The following is a 19,147-nucleotide window of genomic DNA, read 5'->3' as shown; positions in this document are numbered from 1 at the left end:
ACTCGCTCTCGGACACGTGTCGCCGCGACACGCGCAGATGTTGTCGGTACGTCGCGACGGACGCGAACCGCTTGTCGCACAGCCCGCAGTACAGCCCGCCGTCGCCTCGAGCCTGGCACATTTAGTAATATATCTGATGGCGACTACCTGAACTCGCTCTCGGACACGTGTCGCCGCGACACGCGCAGATGTTGTCGGTACGTCGCGACGGACGCGAACCGCTTGTCGCACAGCCCGCAGTACAGCCCGCCGTCGCCTCGAGCCTGGCACATTTAGTAATATATCTGATGGCGACTACCTGAACTCGCTCTCGGACACGTGTCGCCGCGACACGCGCAGATGTTGTCGGTACGTCGCGACGGACGCGAACCGCTTGTCGCACAGCCCGCCGTCGCCTCGAGCCTGGCACATTTAGTAATATATCTGATGGCGACTACCTGAACTCGCTCTCGGACACGTGTCGCCGCGACACGCGCAGATGTTGTCGGTACGTCGCGACGGACGCGAACCGCTTGTCGCACAGCGCGCAGTACAGCTCGCCGTCGTCTCGAGCCTGGTACACTTATAAAGCGTTATATATCTGATAGTGACTCTACCTGAACTCGCTCTCGGACACGTGTCGCCGCGACACGCGCAGATGTTGTCGGTACGTCGCGACGGACGCGAACCGCTTGTCGCACAGCGCGCAGTACAGCCCGCCGTCGTCTCGAGCCTGGTACACTTATGAAGCGTTATATATCTGATAGTGACTCTACCTGAACTCGCTCTCGGAGACGTGTCGCCGCGACACGCGCAGATGTTGTCGGTACGTCGCGACGGACGCGAACCGCTTGTCGCACAGCGCGCAGTACAGCCCGTCGTCGTCTCGAGCCTGGTACACTTATGAAGCGTTATATATCTGATAGTGACTCTACCTGAACTCGCTCTCGGAGACGTGTCGCCGCGACACGCGCAGATGTTGTCGGTACGTCGCGACGGACGCGACCCGCTTGTCGCACAGCGCGCAGTACAGCCCGCCGTCGTCTCGAGCCTGGTACACTTATGAAGCGTTATATATCTGATAGTGACTCTACCTGAACTCGCTCTCGGACACGTGTCGCCGCGACACGCGCAGATGTTGTCGGTACGTCGCGACGGACGCGAACCGCTTGTCGCACAGCCCGCAGTACAGCCCGCCGTCGCCTCGAGCCTGGCACATTTAGTAATATATCTGATGGCGACTACCTGAATTTGCTCTCGGACACGTGTCGCCGCGACACGCGCAGATGTTGTCGGTACGTCGCGACGGACGCGAACCGCTTGTCGCACAGCCCGCAGTACAGCCCGCCGTCGCCTCGAGCCTGGCACATTTAGTAATATATCTGATGGCGACTACCTGAACTCGCTCTCGGACACGTGTCGCCGCGACACGCGCAGATGTTGTCGGTACGTCGCGACGGACGCGAACCGCTTGTCGCACAGCCCGCCGTCGCCTCGAGCCTGGCACATTTAGTAATATATCTGATGGCGACTACCTGAACTCGCTCTCGGACACGTGTCGCCGCGACACGCGCAGATGTTGTCGGTACGTCGCGACGGACGCGAACCGCTTGTCGCACAGCCCGCAGTACAGCCCGCCGTCGCCTCGAGCCTGGCACATTTAGTAATATATCTGATGGCGACTACCTGAATTTGCTCTCGGACACGTGTCGCCGCGACACGCGCAGATGTTGTCGGTACGTCGCGACGGACGCGAACCGCTTGTCGCACAGCCCGCAGTACAGCCCGCCGTCGCCTCGAGCCTGGCACATTTAGTAATATATCTGATGGCGACTACCTGAACTCGCTCTCGGACACGTGTCGCCGCGACACGCGCAGATGTTGTCGGTACGTCGCGACGGACGCGAACCGCTTGTCGCACAGCCCGCCGTCGCCTCGAGCCTGGCACATTTAGTAATATATCTGATGGCGACTACCTGAACTCGCTCTCGGACACGTGTCGCCGCGACACGCGCAGATGTTGTCGGTACGTCGCGACGGACGCGACCCGCTTGTCGCACAGCGCGCAGTACAGCCCGCCGTCGTCTCGAGCCTGGTACACTTATGAAGCGTTATATATCTGATAGTGACTCTACCTGAACTCGCTCTCGGACACGTGTCGCCGCGACACGCGCAGATGTTGTCGGTACGTCGCGACGGACGCGACCCGCTTGTCGCACAGCGCGCAGTACAGCCCGCCGTCGTCTCGAGCCTGGTACACTTATGAAGCGTTATATATCTGATAGTGACTCTACCTGAACTCGCTCTCGGACACGTGTCGCCGCGACACGCGCAGATGTTGTCGGTACGTCGCGACGGACGCGACCCGCTTGTCGCACAGCGCGCAGTACAGCCCGCCGTCGTCTCGAGCCTGGTACACTTATAAAGCGTTATATATCTGTTAGTGACTCTACCTGAACTCGCTCTCGGACACGTGTCGCCGCGACACGCGCAGATGTTGTCGGTACGTCGCGACGGACGCGAACCGCTTGTCGCACAGCGCGCAGTACAGCTCGCCGTCGTCTCGAGCCTGGCACAACATATGTCAAGTGATATAAGGGTTCATCCACATATTACGTCATAATACGTGTGTGGCGTTATGTTGTGGGTACTAGGTGACGATATACAGGGCGTTTTTGAACAACTAGCCATATTGTGCAAGGTGATTAGGTAGGTCATACTGAACAACTTTTTCTAACCACCCAAATCCAAAAAAAAATTTTGGCGCTCCCATAGAAAACGTCGACATCTACTTGACCAAAATCTATGAAACGGCCAAAAAAAATTTTGTGATTTCGGAGTTGGTCCCATAGAAAAAGTTGTTCAGTATGGCCTACCTAATCACCTCTCACGATATGGCTAGTTGTTCAAAAATTGCCCTGTATTATAACAGATCTAAATAAATACTTACACATAGCAAAGAGGATTTGAAGAAGAGAGTTACTGTCATGGTAAATTATGTAGCTACAGTTCATTTACTGCCATCTTTCGACAGAAGATTAAACCTGTTTGAACGCCATTTGATTTTGATACTTATTCTATAACTGATATGTGTTAACTTTTTAAATATTAATATTCACGCCATCTACTCGAGCATAGGCTGAAGGTTGTGGCGCCATCGCTCGAAAACATGGAACTATACCTTTGGCCTATAGTCGAGTAGATGGCGTGAATATTAATATTTATAAGTTAACACATATCACTGAAAGAATAAGGATCAAAGTCAAATGGCGTTCTAACAGTTTTATGTTCTGTCGAAAGATGGCAGTAAATTTACAGTGGCTACATAATTTACTTTGACAATCCGTCTCTATAGACTTTATTCTCTTTGCACATAGAAATCATGCATAACTCAGGAACAAAATGTGTGATGTGAACACACAAATTAATGCCCTTACCGGGATTCGAACCCGGAAGCTCCTGCTTCGTGGGCAGGGTCACTACCGACTAGGCTAGGAGGCCGTTGTGCTCCTTATGTGTCCTAAGATGGCGGTCATAGGTTACTTACTCTTCCACTGGTACACCTTCACAGCGAACTCTATCTAATATCTATTGTCCTTTAATATAGCACACTGGAACTAATCATTTGTGACGTTCCACGGGAAAAGATACCTTATGGCGGCTGGCGCTTACGTCGCATAGCACTGTAATAATAACGTAAGCACCATAAGGTGCCTTTACCCGTGGGACGTCACATCTAGTTGTGTACCTTATGTGTTCGAAGATGGCGGCCGAGATTGGACTTCCATTGATACACTTTACCGCATCGCGGACACGGGTATCGGTTCTGTCCTTTGTGCAGCACACTGGAATATAAAGCGATGTGACATCCCACATCCGAACCATCCATACTTCCGAACGTTACAACTGGTTTGTCTTACAGATGACAGAAAGTTACCAAAAAGCTGAGTTATTGGAAATTTCATGAAAAATTCACAAGAGATAAACAAAGTGGAAATTTCGGAAATGAACTTTCATATCTCATGCAAATTTGTTAGAAATTTTTGAGTTTATTCCATGTGGAAATTTCACAATATTGGAAACTTCCCGACAGTGTATCTATGTACACAACACACGAGACATCGTAAATTTTATACCATTTTTGGTGCAGCGGAGTGGTGTTAACGGAATTGGTATAGATAATTCCAACTGAAATGGTAAATTAAGGTTAATATTAACGTAATTAACGCTAATTAATCATTAGGGTTAAAATTGTTTATACCAATTCCGTTAACACCACTCCGCTGCACGAAAAATGCTATGAAATTACGATTTCTGGTAAACACACAAATAAATGCCTTTACCGGGATTCGAACCCAGTAAGTACCTACCACTAGCAGGCCCCAATTTCACATCGGTGACAGGTGCGACGAATTGTAAAATCACTGTTGCTGACGTCACAGGCATCCATGGGCTACGATTACCACTTACCATCGGGTGGGCCGTACTCCTGTTTGCCACCATCATTGTATTATTTAAAAAAAACTTTATTATATCGGATAAAAACAGATATTTCTCCTGCGAAGTTTCTGACAATTGTCAAAGATTTAGAAGAATTGTAGGTAATTCTTGACAGGTAATGAGTTATATGTCGGAATTTCGTGACAATTGTAGTGTTTCTTGTGACAATTGTCATAAACTTAGCAAGAGAAATATCTGTTTTTTTCCGATATCATAAAGTTTTTTTTAATAATACAATGATGGTGGCAAACAGGAATACGGCCCGCCCGATGGTAAGCGGTAACCGTAGCCCATGGATGCCTGTGACGTCAGCAACAGTGATTTTACAATTCGTCGCACCTGTCACGTTGGTGAAACAGGGGCCAGGAGCTACCGAAAACTTCTATAAAATAGTTTTTCTTAGCTCTTATAATAATAAAAAAAAATTAACGAAGGGGTATAGCCATAGTAAACATACATATGTATATAAAATCGTGCAAAAAATCCATAATGTCAATATCCAGAGAGGAAAATGGGGTATACGTTTGTATGTGGAAGCGGTTGTCCTAAAATGTTATGTACTCACTTTAGATGGTATCTGTAGGTCTTTCTAGAGCTAAACACCTTTCCACACTCCGCACACGTGGGTTTCTCTGCCAACACCTCTTTACTCCGGGTCCTAACTTTCCCCGTCACACCCTCCTCCTAGTAACAATAAGACACCTTCAAAATATATTCTTCATTCAACCATTTTTGCGTACATAAATAAATAAATAATTATTTGAGGGATAATCTTACACAAATTGACTTAGCCCCAAACTAAGCAAAGGTTGTACTATGGGTACTAGGCGACGATATACATATTTACATAATTACATATATAGATAAATACATACTTATATACATAGAGAACACCCATGACTCAGGAACAAATATTTGGTCTAAAGCATTTGTAAACTCACCTTTAAATGTTCCTTTTTAACATGTAAGTCCATCTCTCTTCTGGTATCAAAGGTAAGACCGCACTCAGAACACATACATTTAGCTTCTATCACATTCTCACCAGGTTTGTCAACATTGTCAAAATTGACAACTTTGTCAAAATTGTCAACATTGTCAAAGTTGGCAACATCTGCACCCACATTGTCAAAGTTGTCAACATTGTTGGCGACATTGTCAAAATTGTCAACAATGTCAATTTTGTAATCACAGTCTCTGTCGCTAAATCCATCTGACAATGGTTCCTCTAGTTTCTTTTTCTTCTTTTTGTTACCTTTTAACTTTTTCTTCTTTTTCTTGCTTGGCTGTAAATAAAAGAAGGAATATAACTACTACTAGCACCCTGACTTCGCACGAGTTACACAGAACCTTAACAATTATATACCTAAACCTTCCTCAAGAATCACTCTATTTATAGGTGAAAACCGCATAAAAATCTTTTCAGTAGTTTTTGAGTTTATCCCGAATATACATACACACAAACAGACGCGGCGGGGGATTTTGTCTTATTTATAAGGTGTAAATAAGGATTCCGTTTCTGCCATTTTGGAGTAGGTATCTCATTAAATTCTAAATTTAGTATTTCAGGTGACAATGAAAATTACCTTCTTTAAATCCTCACTCTTCTCGAGATCCTCAGTTTTCTTCAAATCCAGATCATTCACAAATGTCTCTGGTTCACAATGCTCTATGGTGTCATCTACTTCCACCTGAAAAAATTTACCCTCCCATAGAAAACGGACCAGCCAAAATGTGAAAAAAAGCCAAATTTTTTATCGCGATTTCGGTGTTGGTCCCATAGTAAAAGTTGCTCAGTATAATCCCAAAACCTCCCTGGCAACGGAAATGCAGTTATTTTTTAGCCACCGCGTATATCTAATATCAATGGATTAACAATAATACTATTTTATACAATTGTTATATAATGGAGAGCTTTTCAGTAGAGTACCGCGTCTAGGCCAAGAAGCGTGCTAAGTGGCCTAAGTAAGGTACGAGATTGAAAAGCATGATTAATTTATCGAATCTATTTTTTATCAAGCAGGTATGTCTGCAAGCAAAGTTGTGATTTTTTTTTTCTATTTCTCCATTAAAGAAACATTGCATTTAAAGGCGGGATTCCACCAGTGTGCGGCACTGTGGGGCACAAGCATTATTGTACTGAATATGCTTGTGCCGCACAGCGCCGCACACTGGTGTAATCCCCCCTTAACTAGCACATTGTTACTGGTGAATTCTCAATATATAACTCGAGACTCCAGTGCCGTTAAGATAGAACATTCTTACAGTAGATGTCACTAAGCACCACTCTAAGGTAAACAAAAGGAATGAATGGTATAAGAATCGCACGCTTCTGGTAAGCATCGGTAGCTTAGTTGCTTAAGATCGATCGGATTGCTGTTCTGAAGTATCTCATATTCTGTCGTCTACCAAGCTGTCAAAAAAAGCGCGCCTCTATCGGCCCCGGCCGGATTTCTCCGTCAATTATTCTGTACCCCATATTTGTTACGGACAGAGATGTCCGGCCATTTTAACCCCAGTCGAAAAGCAGTTTTTTTAAATGAAATTAAAGCTTTTCACCTGCTAATTATCTCGGGTGCAAAAAGAAATCGATCGTAACAAAAGGGTATGTCCCTACTAGTCAAATCAGTTACTTTTTTAGAACTGTCAAAACGATTTGCTAATATGGAATTTATATGAAACATTACATCGTGACGTCACGGTCAACTCGCTCACTTTTTATATTTCTATCCGATTTATTAAATTGAACTTGTGTTTAAAAATAACTTCTATCTGTGTTTTTCTAATAATTATCTGGTGCTTTATTCCATGCATTGTGTAAAATAATTTATTTTAAATACAGTATAATACCCTAATACGGGGTGTCCGGAGACTGTAGGGAGCGGGAGACAAGGGTAACGAACAATTGGCCGGAGATCTCCGGCCTGGGTAGACAGGATATTCGAGTGATTTTTTTCCATTTTTCTTTTAATATATAATAATATATTATTTAGACTTCAGTATTTTAAATTACCTTTATGTTATCAATAATCTCCACATTGGTTGTGTCTGTGGGCTCAGCTTTCACATCTAGCGGATAACTGATGGTGTTCACGGGTTGAATACTTAACCGAGGCGGTTGGCAGAGTGCGTATTTTGGAGTGCCCTGAAAACACAAATAATAGTTATTACAACAAATAATACACACAACAAATAATAGTTGATACAAGCGGAAAAGAGGAAATTCGAAACGAGTGGCGATAAATTAAAACACGACTGACATTATGTATGTACTTTACAGTACATTATGGCCCTTTAATTTTTGACATATGCACAGAAAGTGCTGTTTCCCACACTAGTGCAGGAAAGTAGCACCATATGTACTGTAAATAATATTATAGGACAATTATACAGATCAACCTAGTCTCACAGTAAGCTCAATAACGCTTGTGTTGTGGGTACAGTCTGCATCAGATATTTCAGCAACCAAAGTGCCCACAAATTATATGAACACGCTTCTATTGTCAAGGGTGCATGTTCAGATATTTTTGAGCATCTTGGCCGCTCCGATGTATCTGATGACGACTGTACTAGATGACATATAATTTAGAGATGCAATGGATAGTTGTTTGGCCGGATACCGGATATTCGGCCAGACCATAGGCCGAATATTCGGTATCCGGCCGCCGAATATTCGGCCTGCGGAACTATACCTACATTTCGGTTTTTCAGGTGCGCATTGTGCACCTGTTTCGTAGTGAACGTCCGCGCGGACTCATTTCTAGGTTCGAAATGAGTGCACATGCAAGTGAGTGGGATGTTTAAATTGTTTTAAAATAATAAACGAGTACGATTACGACCGACACTGTTTCTTATTCCAATTTTGTTTACTCCGAAATCAAGCAATGTTACTATCCGGTATACGGCCGGATAGTAGGCCACTATCCGGTATCCGGCCAGATATCAAAATAAAGGCCGGATAGTCCGGATACCGGATAGTAACCGAATATCCAGTGCATCTCTAATATAGTTATTGACTAAGCGTTGGTGTAGTTCTCCAATTCAGCTTGGACAAAAATCCTTTTGTATGACCGGTTATCATCTACAGGTTGTATTTCTCAACTGATTCTGGTGAAATTTTGTGAGCAGGTTCAAGAATTTAATAGAATTGCCTTGTGATTAATTTTTGGAAAATTTTCAAATTGGAGGGCTAGGGGCAAGGTCTACTAAGCTACTGTTTACTTGCTTGTTCAGTCAGAAGCAGCTGGCAGCGGCGCGCCTGCCCCTTGAACTGCTGGAAGCGACGCAGCAGTGCACGGCACTCCCAGCAAATGCGGACCCGCAGTTCCGGCTGCAACAAATATTAGGTGGTGATGTCACACTCAGTCAAACTATGAGTCTATCCAAAATATATTTTATATTACTTCGACTTTTCTTTCAGTTATTCTTATTAGTTGTAAATGGAGATGGACAGGGCATATGTTAAGGGAAAGAACAGAAAAGTGGACAAAAATAATAACGGAATGGTACCCGAGGGACGGGACAAGAAAAGAAGGAGGACAATTTAAACGTTGGGAAGACGACATAAGAAAGATAGCTGGCCCTACATGGAGATGAGCTGCAAAAGACAGGATTAAATGGAAAGGTTTAGAGGAGGCCTATGTCGAAAGACAAGCTGTAAAAAGGAAGAAGCGAAAACCGGTTGCCGATTCACTTAGTTAAGGAATTAGATATATAATTGTGGTATTTAGACTAGGAATCGATATAGAAACACGGAGCTCACGTTAACAGTTTAATCTCTAATTACAGACTGCCTGAGGGTAGGTGGTACAAATCCCAACTACCGACAACATATACCATAATCCCTCCACCAATAGTTACAAAAATAACAAGTTACAGGAAAACAAAATAACTAAGTCTTATAAACAGCGTTCCTATTTCTAGTGGATCGCACACCCCGTCCACCAGCAGGCTCGGGTGGAACGGGTACCGGTCCGCTCGTGGCGCTTCCCGCGGGCAAGGCGCCGGGCTCCTCGCCCCCTTCTGCCCGGGACAACTGGCCCTCAGGGCGGCCCTCAATGACCTCATTGTCAAACTGAGCACTTCCTTCCATTACTGCAGGGGTCTGTGGTGATGCAGGTTGGCCATCATCTGGGAGTGAACAGAATGAATCGTTTTCATTGAGTCCTTCGAGCTCGGAGTCACCGTCATCTTCGTCTCCGTATAGGCTCAAGTCGTCCACGTCAATTACAAGCGGAGCCCCTTTGTATGCCAACAGCTGATCTATGTGTTTTTTTATTGTTATGTTTAAGTCCGGCACACATACCTCGTATATACTTGACCCCAGTTCCTTAATAATAATCCCTTTTCTCCACTCATGTTTATTTCCATTTGAAAATATGTGTTTCACTAATACGGTATCATTTCTATTAAAATTACATTTACGCATTCCACCATAATGTTTACTGTGTAAGATCTGTTTCGCGCACACATTAGTCAGCGGATTAGGCGCTGCGGATGAGGACGACACCGCGGCGTCGGCGGCGGCGCCGGCGCTGGCTGCGGGCGGCGGCTTGCGCAGCAGGTCGAGCCGGCAGCGCAGCATGCGACCCAGCATCAGTTGGGCGGGCGCGTAACCGGTCGTGCAATGCACTGAGTTTCTGTAGTCGAATAAAAATTTGTTAAGTTTCCGCGTTATTCCTTGCTGGCTATTATTCTGCTGCATTATTATTTTAACGGCCCGTTTTACAGTTTTTACTGTATTTTCTGCCTGTCCATTTGATGCTGGATGGTAAGGCGCGATAGTAACATGTTGCATGCCGTTTATGTTACAATATTCTTCAAATTGACTCGAACAAAAATTACTCGCGTTGTCGGTAACTATGGTTCGCACTAAACCGTACCTACTAAAAATTTCGCATAATTTATCTATAATGGCGCTAGTATTTGTAACCGTTAACAAAAAGCATTCCACCCATTTTGAGTGAGCATCAACCGCAACTAAAAACTGTTTCGCTTGCCACGAAAACAAATCCAAATGCACGCGCTCCCAAGGGCGGGCCGGGTAGGGCCACGGTGCTAGCGGCGCGCGGGGAGGATCACTGCGTAATGCAAGACAAATACTACATGTACCTATTTTGTCCTCAATATCCCTATCTATATGTGGCCACCACATTCGCGCTCGGGCTTCCGCTTTAGTTTTTACGATTCCGAAATGGGAGCTATGCAATTCTGACAGTAATTGCTCTCTGTATACCGAGGGAATTACGACCTTATGGCCTCTTAAAATACAACCATTTTCCAATGACAGCTCTAAACGACAAGCGAAATATGGTTTTAAATCAACATAAGGCATCTTAGCCGGCCAACCGTTAATTACGTAATCTTTTACCTTATTCAGAACTGCATCGTTCGCGGTTTCTTTTTGAATGTCAACAACACTAAGCGGCATTAAAATGGAGTCCGATATAAAATTGATGTACATTGCATTATCATGTTCGTTTTGGGGTTCTAGGTTATCCTGGGCACAACTGACTGAGCGGGACAAAAAATCGGCTACATTTTGTTCTCCTTTAACATATTCTATATTAAAGTTATAGGCAGATAAGAACAACGCATACCGCTGCAAACGGTTTGCCGCTAGTTCAGGTACGCCCTTTTTGTTACCAAAAATTGATAAAAGCGGTTTGTGATCCGTGCGTAAGGTAAATGGAACCGATCGACCATATAAATAATGGTGAAATTTCTTGATTGAAAAAACGAGAGCTGCGGCCTCTTTCTGAACCTGAGCATAATTACGTTCTGCTTTACAAAGCGAACGCGAAGCGTACGCCACTACACGCTCGGTGCCGTCGCGCTGACGCTGCGCTAGCACGCCGCCCAGGCCGCGCGGGCCCGCGTCTGCGGTCACCACGGTAGGCAGGTCGGGGTCGTAGTGCGCCAGCACCCGATCTGACGCTAATTCGCACTTGATTTTGTTAAAAGCGTTCTGTTGCTCTTGGCCCCAATTCCACTTTTCGCCTTTTTTTAGTAATAAGTGTAAGGGGTCAAGTATACTGGACGTGTTTGGAACAAAACATCTATAAAATCCCATCCTCGTCGCCAAATTGTGGTATTTAGACTAGGAATCGATATAGAAACACGGAGCTCACGTTAACAGTTTAATCTCTAATTACAGACTGCCTGAGGGTAGGTGGTACAAATCCCAACTACCGACAACATATACCATAATAATATATAGTGTAGTATAAAAGAAACATAGTGCAACTTATGACGACCGGTCTGGCCTAGTGGGTAGTGACCCTGCCTACGAAGCCGATGGTCCCGGGTTCGAATCCCGGTAAGGGCATTTATTTGTATGATGATACAGATATTTGTTCCTGAGTCATGGTTGTTTTCTATGTATTTAAGTATTTATATATTATATTATATTATATTATATTATTATATTATATATCGTTGTCTGAGTACCCACAACACAAGCCTTCTTGAGCTTACCGTGGGGCTTAGTCGATTTGTGTAAAAAAAAATGTCCTATAATAATATTTATTTAATATTAATATTTATTTATTTAACTTAATACTTATATGTATGTCTTTCCCATCACGGAACAATGGTGTTCCGGACCTTTGGGAGGCATGCGCGGAGCCGAAGCCAACACGTAGAGGCCCTTTTGACACTTTAATGAAATGTAAGGGGTACACCGAGCGGATGCTGCCCTTGCCCGTGTCATGGGACGCACGCAGAGGCAGCACCCGCTAGGGTGTAAGGGCTATTGAGAGTTGATGGAATCTAAAATGAACTAGGTTATTGGGTGAAAGCGATGGACTAATACTGAGCTATGGGGTAAAAAAACCGGACGCCTGCCTAATAAAACGGTATGCAATTTTATTTCCGGCAGACGGTGACTCGCCCTCACAAGATGGGCCCCCACAAAAAGCGACATCTAGGATGGCTCAATACTATGTTATTCTTATTATTATGTTACACAGCAATAAAGGCTTATTTTATTTTATTTATTTTTATTTTATTTATTAGTTGTAGATCAGTCAGCTTTATACCATGTAAACGCTTTGGTTGTAATTACTGTGCTAGCGCAACTTGCACCATCCCACTTAGCTCAGGTTAACCAGTTAAACCGTTAACACAGTGTCAAACTGTACTTGTAAATATGGTAACTCCTGGTTTAACCGGTTAACCCTGGGTTAGTGAATGTTACAATCAAGTGGCCCTATGTCAAATAAATAACTTTGAAATTTTAATGTTTGGAGTTCCAAAACGATTACATAGTTCCAAGAAGAGTACGGACATATAAAGCGCCCTGACGGGATGTCCCCTGGCGGTTGGGCCGCGCACTGGTGTGGGACGCCACCTGCGCAGATACGCTGGCGGCATCCTACATTTCAGCCACCAGCAAACAGGCCGGGGCGGCGGCTGACGTCCGAGAACGTTACAAGGCTAACAAATATAGTTGTCTCCACGCACACTACGAATTTGTAGCCTTCGGCGTCGAGACACTAGGTCCGTGGGGTAGAGGGGCTCGGGGGCTCCACAAGGAGCTCAGCAAACGCCTAAGGCAGGCCACGGGTGACCCTCGCGCGGGCAGCTTTCTCGCGCAAAGATTGGCCATAGCAATCCAGCGCGGGAACGCTGCCTGCGTGATGGGCACCTTACCAAGGGCGCAAAATTTTGATAGGTATTTTTAATTTTTTAGCTTTAGTTTTTAGTTATAGTTAATTTTAGTTTTGTATTCATTTTATACACTTATTATACAATAAATGAGTTATAACTATAAAGTCCCACTCGAATTGAGGGGAACCTAAAGTTTATTATAAATTTAAGTAAGGTACGTATTATTTTCTATAAAAAACAAGATGGTACCAGAATACAAAATATAGAATTTTGCACATCCGATAAATAACAGTTACAGTATAAACTTAGTTAAAGGCAGAAATCACTACACTTACTTGTATTTCGTTTAATATCTGCAAATACATGTGATAGTATTCCGTGTCCTCAAGAAAATGAAGGCTTCGCCCAGGACACAGGCAGGTTGTGCACAAATCGTCCATATTTGAGCCTAAAAATACCTTCGTGTCTGTTCTTTTAAACTTTTTAGCACAATTTTGTAATTTTATTGATTATCGTTTTCAATAGTGCATCAAATCAAAGCTGGAGAGCGTAGCGTCTCTTTTGAGAAGTTGACACATAGTTGACAATGACATTTGACTGACATCTGACATACGTTTGACAAGACATGGGAGCCCATAGACTACAGAATACAATGATACCATAGATGGTAGGATCCTATGGAAGTGCTATATGCGTACCTCCGTGAGGGACAAAACATACGCAATGCGACGCTATGATTGGTCGAATTTATTTGTTGCCTACCATGATCCATACTAAATTTACGGTGGGGAATAAAAACAATATGAGACTGTGACAAGGATAAACAATAATAGCTCTTTCGCTGCTACTCCTACTGAAAGATATGAGATAGAGATGGTCAAGCAAATCTTGTCAGTAGAAAAAGGCGCGAAATTCAAATTTTCTATGAGACGATACGACGATTGAGATTCTGGGAAAAATAGTAAAAAAAATATAACATCGATTATTACTGCGAAATCAGTGTTAGACTTTGCATAAGCTATATGTAAATCTCTCTCTTCTTCGTCGTAACCTCATGACTGAGGGTCGTGACCGCCATAAGTTGCGTTTTCTTGGATTGCTCTCCAACCTGGCCGATCTTCTGCCTTCCGCATAGAGCCCTGGAACTTGACGCGTGTGACTGCCTCAATGGCATCAAACCAGCGTGTGGGTACTCTGCCTGTGCCTCTTCTGCCCTCAACCTGGCCACCGATCATCAACTTCTCTAGACTGTCGGGTTCCCGCCGGGCCAAGTGCCCAAAGAACCCGAGAATTCTCCTGAGACAGATAGTAGATAGACTGGTTTTTATGTTGAGCTCGTTCAGAATAGACACGTTGGTGCGATGCGCTGTCCATGAGATGCCCAACATTTTGCGCCAGCACCACATTTCGAACGCGTCTATTCTTGCCCTTGTGCGAGCTTTTAGGGTCCAAGTTTCCGCTGCATAGAGAAATATGGAGAAAACGAGAGTGCGCATGAGGAGTATTTTTGTGTTGCGCTTGATGTTTCTGTTTTTCCATATTTTCCCCAGCCGGTTGACAGCTGATTTGGCCATTTGCCCACGCCTTATCACTTCCTTATCGCAGTCCCCGTTATTACAAACTAGTGACCCCAGGTACACAAATTCCTGCACCGTATCCAGGTCACGCAGTTCGTAAGTCCTCTGCATCTGGTCTGCTCGGTCCACAAACATAAGTTTGGTCTTGCTCCTATTGATGAGAAGTCCATATTCTGCGCTGACATCCTCGATCCTGCGCAATAACTCCGAGAGTTCGGCTTCATTGGTGCCAATAATGGTGGTGTCATCGGCAAACCGAAGGTTGCTTATTAATTGGCCGCCAACCCTTACACCTCTCTTCCAGCCGTCCAGTACACGGCGCATTATATGTTCTCCGACCAGATTAAAAAGCTGAGGGGAGAGTATGCAGCCTTGCCTGACGCCTCTTTCTGTTTTGAAGGGATGGGAAATGTCGTCATCTAACCGCACTCTAGTGCTACCGTTCAAATAGAGGTTCTTGTGCAGAAGCACAAGAAATACTAGGTGTTCTGGTATACCCATTTCCTTCATTACTCCGAACATTTTGTGCCAGCTGATGCAGTCGAAGGCTTTTGCGTAGTCGATGAAGCAGAGCACCATCGGTACATTCAATTCTCTGCATTTCTCTATGAGCTGCCTTATGTTCAAGATTTGCTCACGCGTCCCTTTGCACTTAACAAACCCGGCCTGTTCTTTCGCGATTTGTTTTTGAATGAAGTGCTCCATATATGTAAATATGTATATATAATTGTCAGTAAGAGATATATGAAAAATCTTACTACCATCAGAAAGGTGCACTATTTGTGATATACCTATGATAAAGTTTATAAATATAAAACAATTACAAACTCCGAAAAAAACGCCCAAAATCACATACTAAAAATCATCAACTGCTGGGTTTTTCCAAATTTTCCGATATTTAGTCTTTAAACAAATGTGAATTTTATAAATTAAAATACTGCGTAAATTTAAATAAAAAATCGGAAAATGGATAAGTGTTGAAGGTTGACAGCCTCAAAAATAAATATCAATCACCTCCAAAAGTGCCTTTAATTCGTACAGACAATGTTGTGGTGGAAATTTCCATCACCATGCAAAGAAGGGTTAAACTATATTCGCGCTCGCGAGCCAAAACCACCACCAGTCCACACCGAACGAGCAGCGCACACCGAGGCACCTTTGAGCATGTTGCATTTACCGACAGCGGACGGCTCCACCCCGAGGCACGCTCGGCCGAGCCAACGTGCGCCCGAACGGCCCTGAGGTCCTTCCACACATACCGATCATTTGGCTCGCGAGGCTGCCTCGCGGGCGCGTGCGCTTGGTGGAGACGCGGCTTTATGTATCTTTCAGTAGGAGTAGCAGCGAAAGCGCTAATATTGTTTGTCCTTGTCAGAGTCTCATTTTTTTCCCCACCGTAAATTTCGTGCCACGATTCGCGCAAGAGTGTGGAGCGGGCTTAAGGTACGTTTAAAAACAACGAGCTGTTAAACAATTCATAATTACAATAAAATTGCTGCATTATTCGGATGGACACTATACTATTATTAGAAAAATAAACAAAAGAAGAATATTCAATGTTTACTTGGCCTAGGTATAATAAGGGTAGGTACAGCTTGGCAAAAAAGAGTAGAAATAATTAATTGTACAAAAATAATGTCTTATTCTACAAGGACGTAAAAATTCAAATAGGCAGCACAGAAAAACGGGAAGTTCCGGAATCGAATCTATGCCTGCCGCCTGCGTGGACGCACTTACTTGTCACTTCATTGAATTGATGTTGTATTTTACTTGCCTGCCGTCTTTGGTTAACGCCCCACGTACCTAATATACTTACTATATTTGGCCCCACGCCAACAGCAATTTTGTTCATATACTCTAAATCCTGTACATTTTTGACCGTCATAGTATTCCTCATTTTAGTACAAAAATCAGTACCTACGTGTTTATTATCCACCGAGAAGCGAATTAAACAATGGAAAACGCTGTACGACACATGAGAGAAGGTCCGGAGAAGGTATGTTATATATCTAGCACAAAATAAATATTTTATTTATAATTATACGAATAAGACAAATAAATAACTTATGAACTAAAATATCTATGAATAAAACTAAGAACCCTAAATATAACTATCTAAAACTTAACAAAGAATATATAAACTACTGAAAGAGGCCTCCCCGCGCTAGCACAAATGATTTTTCACCTCAGCAGCTCGAACAAGGGTACTTTGTGATACATAGAAACGAAATACCAAAGGAAATTGGCTTTAATTAACTAGAAGTATGCATAAGATAATTAGACATATAGGATAGACATTAGGTTTCTAAAACACGTATGTCAATATCATAGACAATATGTAGAAGGCAAAAGGAGATTATATGTCATTCTCCCCCTCTATGATTTCTTCGTTCGGATCCAGGATGTAGTCGTTAAGATGTTGAGGCATCTTCTTAGACCTCGTAGATCTACGGAAGATCCGTGAAGGCGGAGCTTCTTGTGGTGGAGTACTGTAGATCTCTTGGTCATTATTAAGTGTACCTGCATCAACAGGATTTTCTTGTTCTTCGTCTAATGTGGGAATATCAGATCCTCCATCAGCAGCCGTTCCGTCGGGTATAGAGCCTTCATCATCCGATAAGGGAAGAGGCGCTAAGTGTCTGTTAGATACGGTAGACTCCTGGCCATTACGTCGTCGTACATACGAGTAGTTCGGATTACTGTGTAGTAACTCGACTTCTTCTACGTAGGGGTCTGTTTTCGATCGAACAAATTTCTTAAGTAAGACAGGTCCCGGAACGAGCCATGATGGAAGCGACTTGCCGACTGGTGTCCTCCTAGGGAAATTAAATAGCTTCTCGTGTGGAGTGGCATTTATCGAAGTGCAAAGGAGCGATCGTACGCAGTGGAGAGAAAGTTTCAAGACTTGTTCCCAGTTTTCGATGGGCAGGTTCTTCGATTTTAAGGACAGCTGTATAGTTCGCCAGAGGGTGCCGTTAAGCTTTTCCACTTGCCCGTTACCCTGAGGGTTGTAGGGAGTAGTGCGAGAAGTGGCAATGTTACATTTCTTGAGGAAACTTTGTATTTCTTCCGACATGAAGCAGGATCCTCTGTCACTATGTATATATTAGGTCATTACCTATGAAATTGGCGTTTTGTTCGGAGAATTTCAACGAAACACGAATTTCCATACAATTAATTTTGCGGATATTTTTTTGATGGCTAATTCAAACCAAACAAAATTTTTCCAGTAATTTTTGACACCTTTAAGGTATGTTTTCAATATCTCCATTTCTTGAAAATTGGTACCATTAGAAAAATATAAGTAATTTTAATACTCGAACCGACAGCACATGAAAAGACCTATTTTCAAGGCTTAATTCTGAACACTTAACAATAAAAAATAACAATTAATTGCTGTCAAGCAGTTTGGCGAAATCATATTGTAGTTTTATTGTAATTGTGTATGTACTTTTGTAAAAAAAAAAAAAACTAGGATCAGACTTATATCTATGAACAAAAACGCCAATTTCATAGGTAAGGACCCAATATTATATAAGGGCTGGCCATATTCGAAGAAAAGTTCTTTGAAGCACTTGATGACAGTCGCCGAAGATGTGTCAGGACATGCGTATGCGAAAGGGTAGCGTGAGAATTCATCAATTATTGTTAGAATATATTTTTTGTTTGTGTTTGAAGGCAAAGGTCCTTTAAAATCTACATTCAAGCGTTCGAAGGGCGATAAAGCTTTAATCAAAGTGCCATTTGCTTTGGCAAAGCGTGGTTTGATTTCTGCGCATACGCGACATGAAGCAGTCATCTTTTTGACATCGTCTAAGTTGTATGGTAAATTCTTTAGCTTGATCCAGTGATACATTCTAGAAATCCCAGGGTGAGAAAGCGCATCGTGCAATTCGTATAGCTTATTATTGTTCATAAACGCGCAAACTCTTGAAAGAGCGTCAGCAGCAGTATTCTGAGCCCCTGGTCTGTAAATAATATCATACTTATAGCATGACAGTTCGAGCCTCCATCTTTCAATCTTGTCGTTTTTGATTTTGCTAGTATGATTTTGGTCGAAAATGTAGCTTACGGATTTCTGATCAGTGATAAGGATAAAATGTCTGTGAATAAGGTAGTGGCGCCATTTTCTAAGGCATTCGACGATAGCACAGGCTTCCTTTTCAACGGAAGCATGTTTACGCTCGCTGTCCGACAAAGTTCTCGAGAAGAACGCAACCGGTCGACCATTTTGTGATAATGTCGCGGCTAGAGCATAATCTGATGCATCAGTCTCCACCGTCAAGGTTTCTTTGTCGTCAATAGCAACCAATGCTGCCTTTTTAATATCAGATTTAAGAAGTTGAAAACTACGCTGTGCATTTACGTCTAAAGGGAAGTTGGAATTGTTAATCAAAGGTTGAATCTTTTCCGAAAAGTTATGAACCCATTTAGCGTAGTGAGCAAATAGCCCTAGAGCTCTCTTCAATTCTGCAGTATTGCGC

At 43.5% G+C, this 19,147-nt stretch overlaps 1 pseudogene; it reads right to left on the bottom strand.

Annotated features, from left to right (window-relative positions):
* Window positions 1-13,633, bottom strand: part of LOC134802513 (zinc finger protein 33B-like) — a 29,848-nt pseudogene extending 16,215 nt beyond the window's left edge.
* Between the last annotated feature and the right edge of the window lie 5,514 nt (window positions 13,634-19,147).

This window comes from Cydia splendana, chromosome 24 (assembly GCF_910591565.1).
Source record: "Cydia splendana chromosome 24, ilCydSple1.2, whole genome shotgun sequence".
Lineage (NCBI taxonomy): Eukaryota > Metazoa > Arthropoda > Insecta > Lepidoptera > Tortricidae > Cydia > Cydia splendana.
Note: the sequence above shows the minus strand (reverse complement) of the source record. Positions and strands in the feature narration are given on the sequence as shown.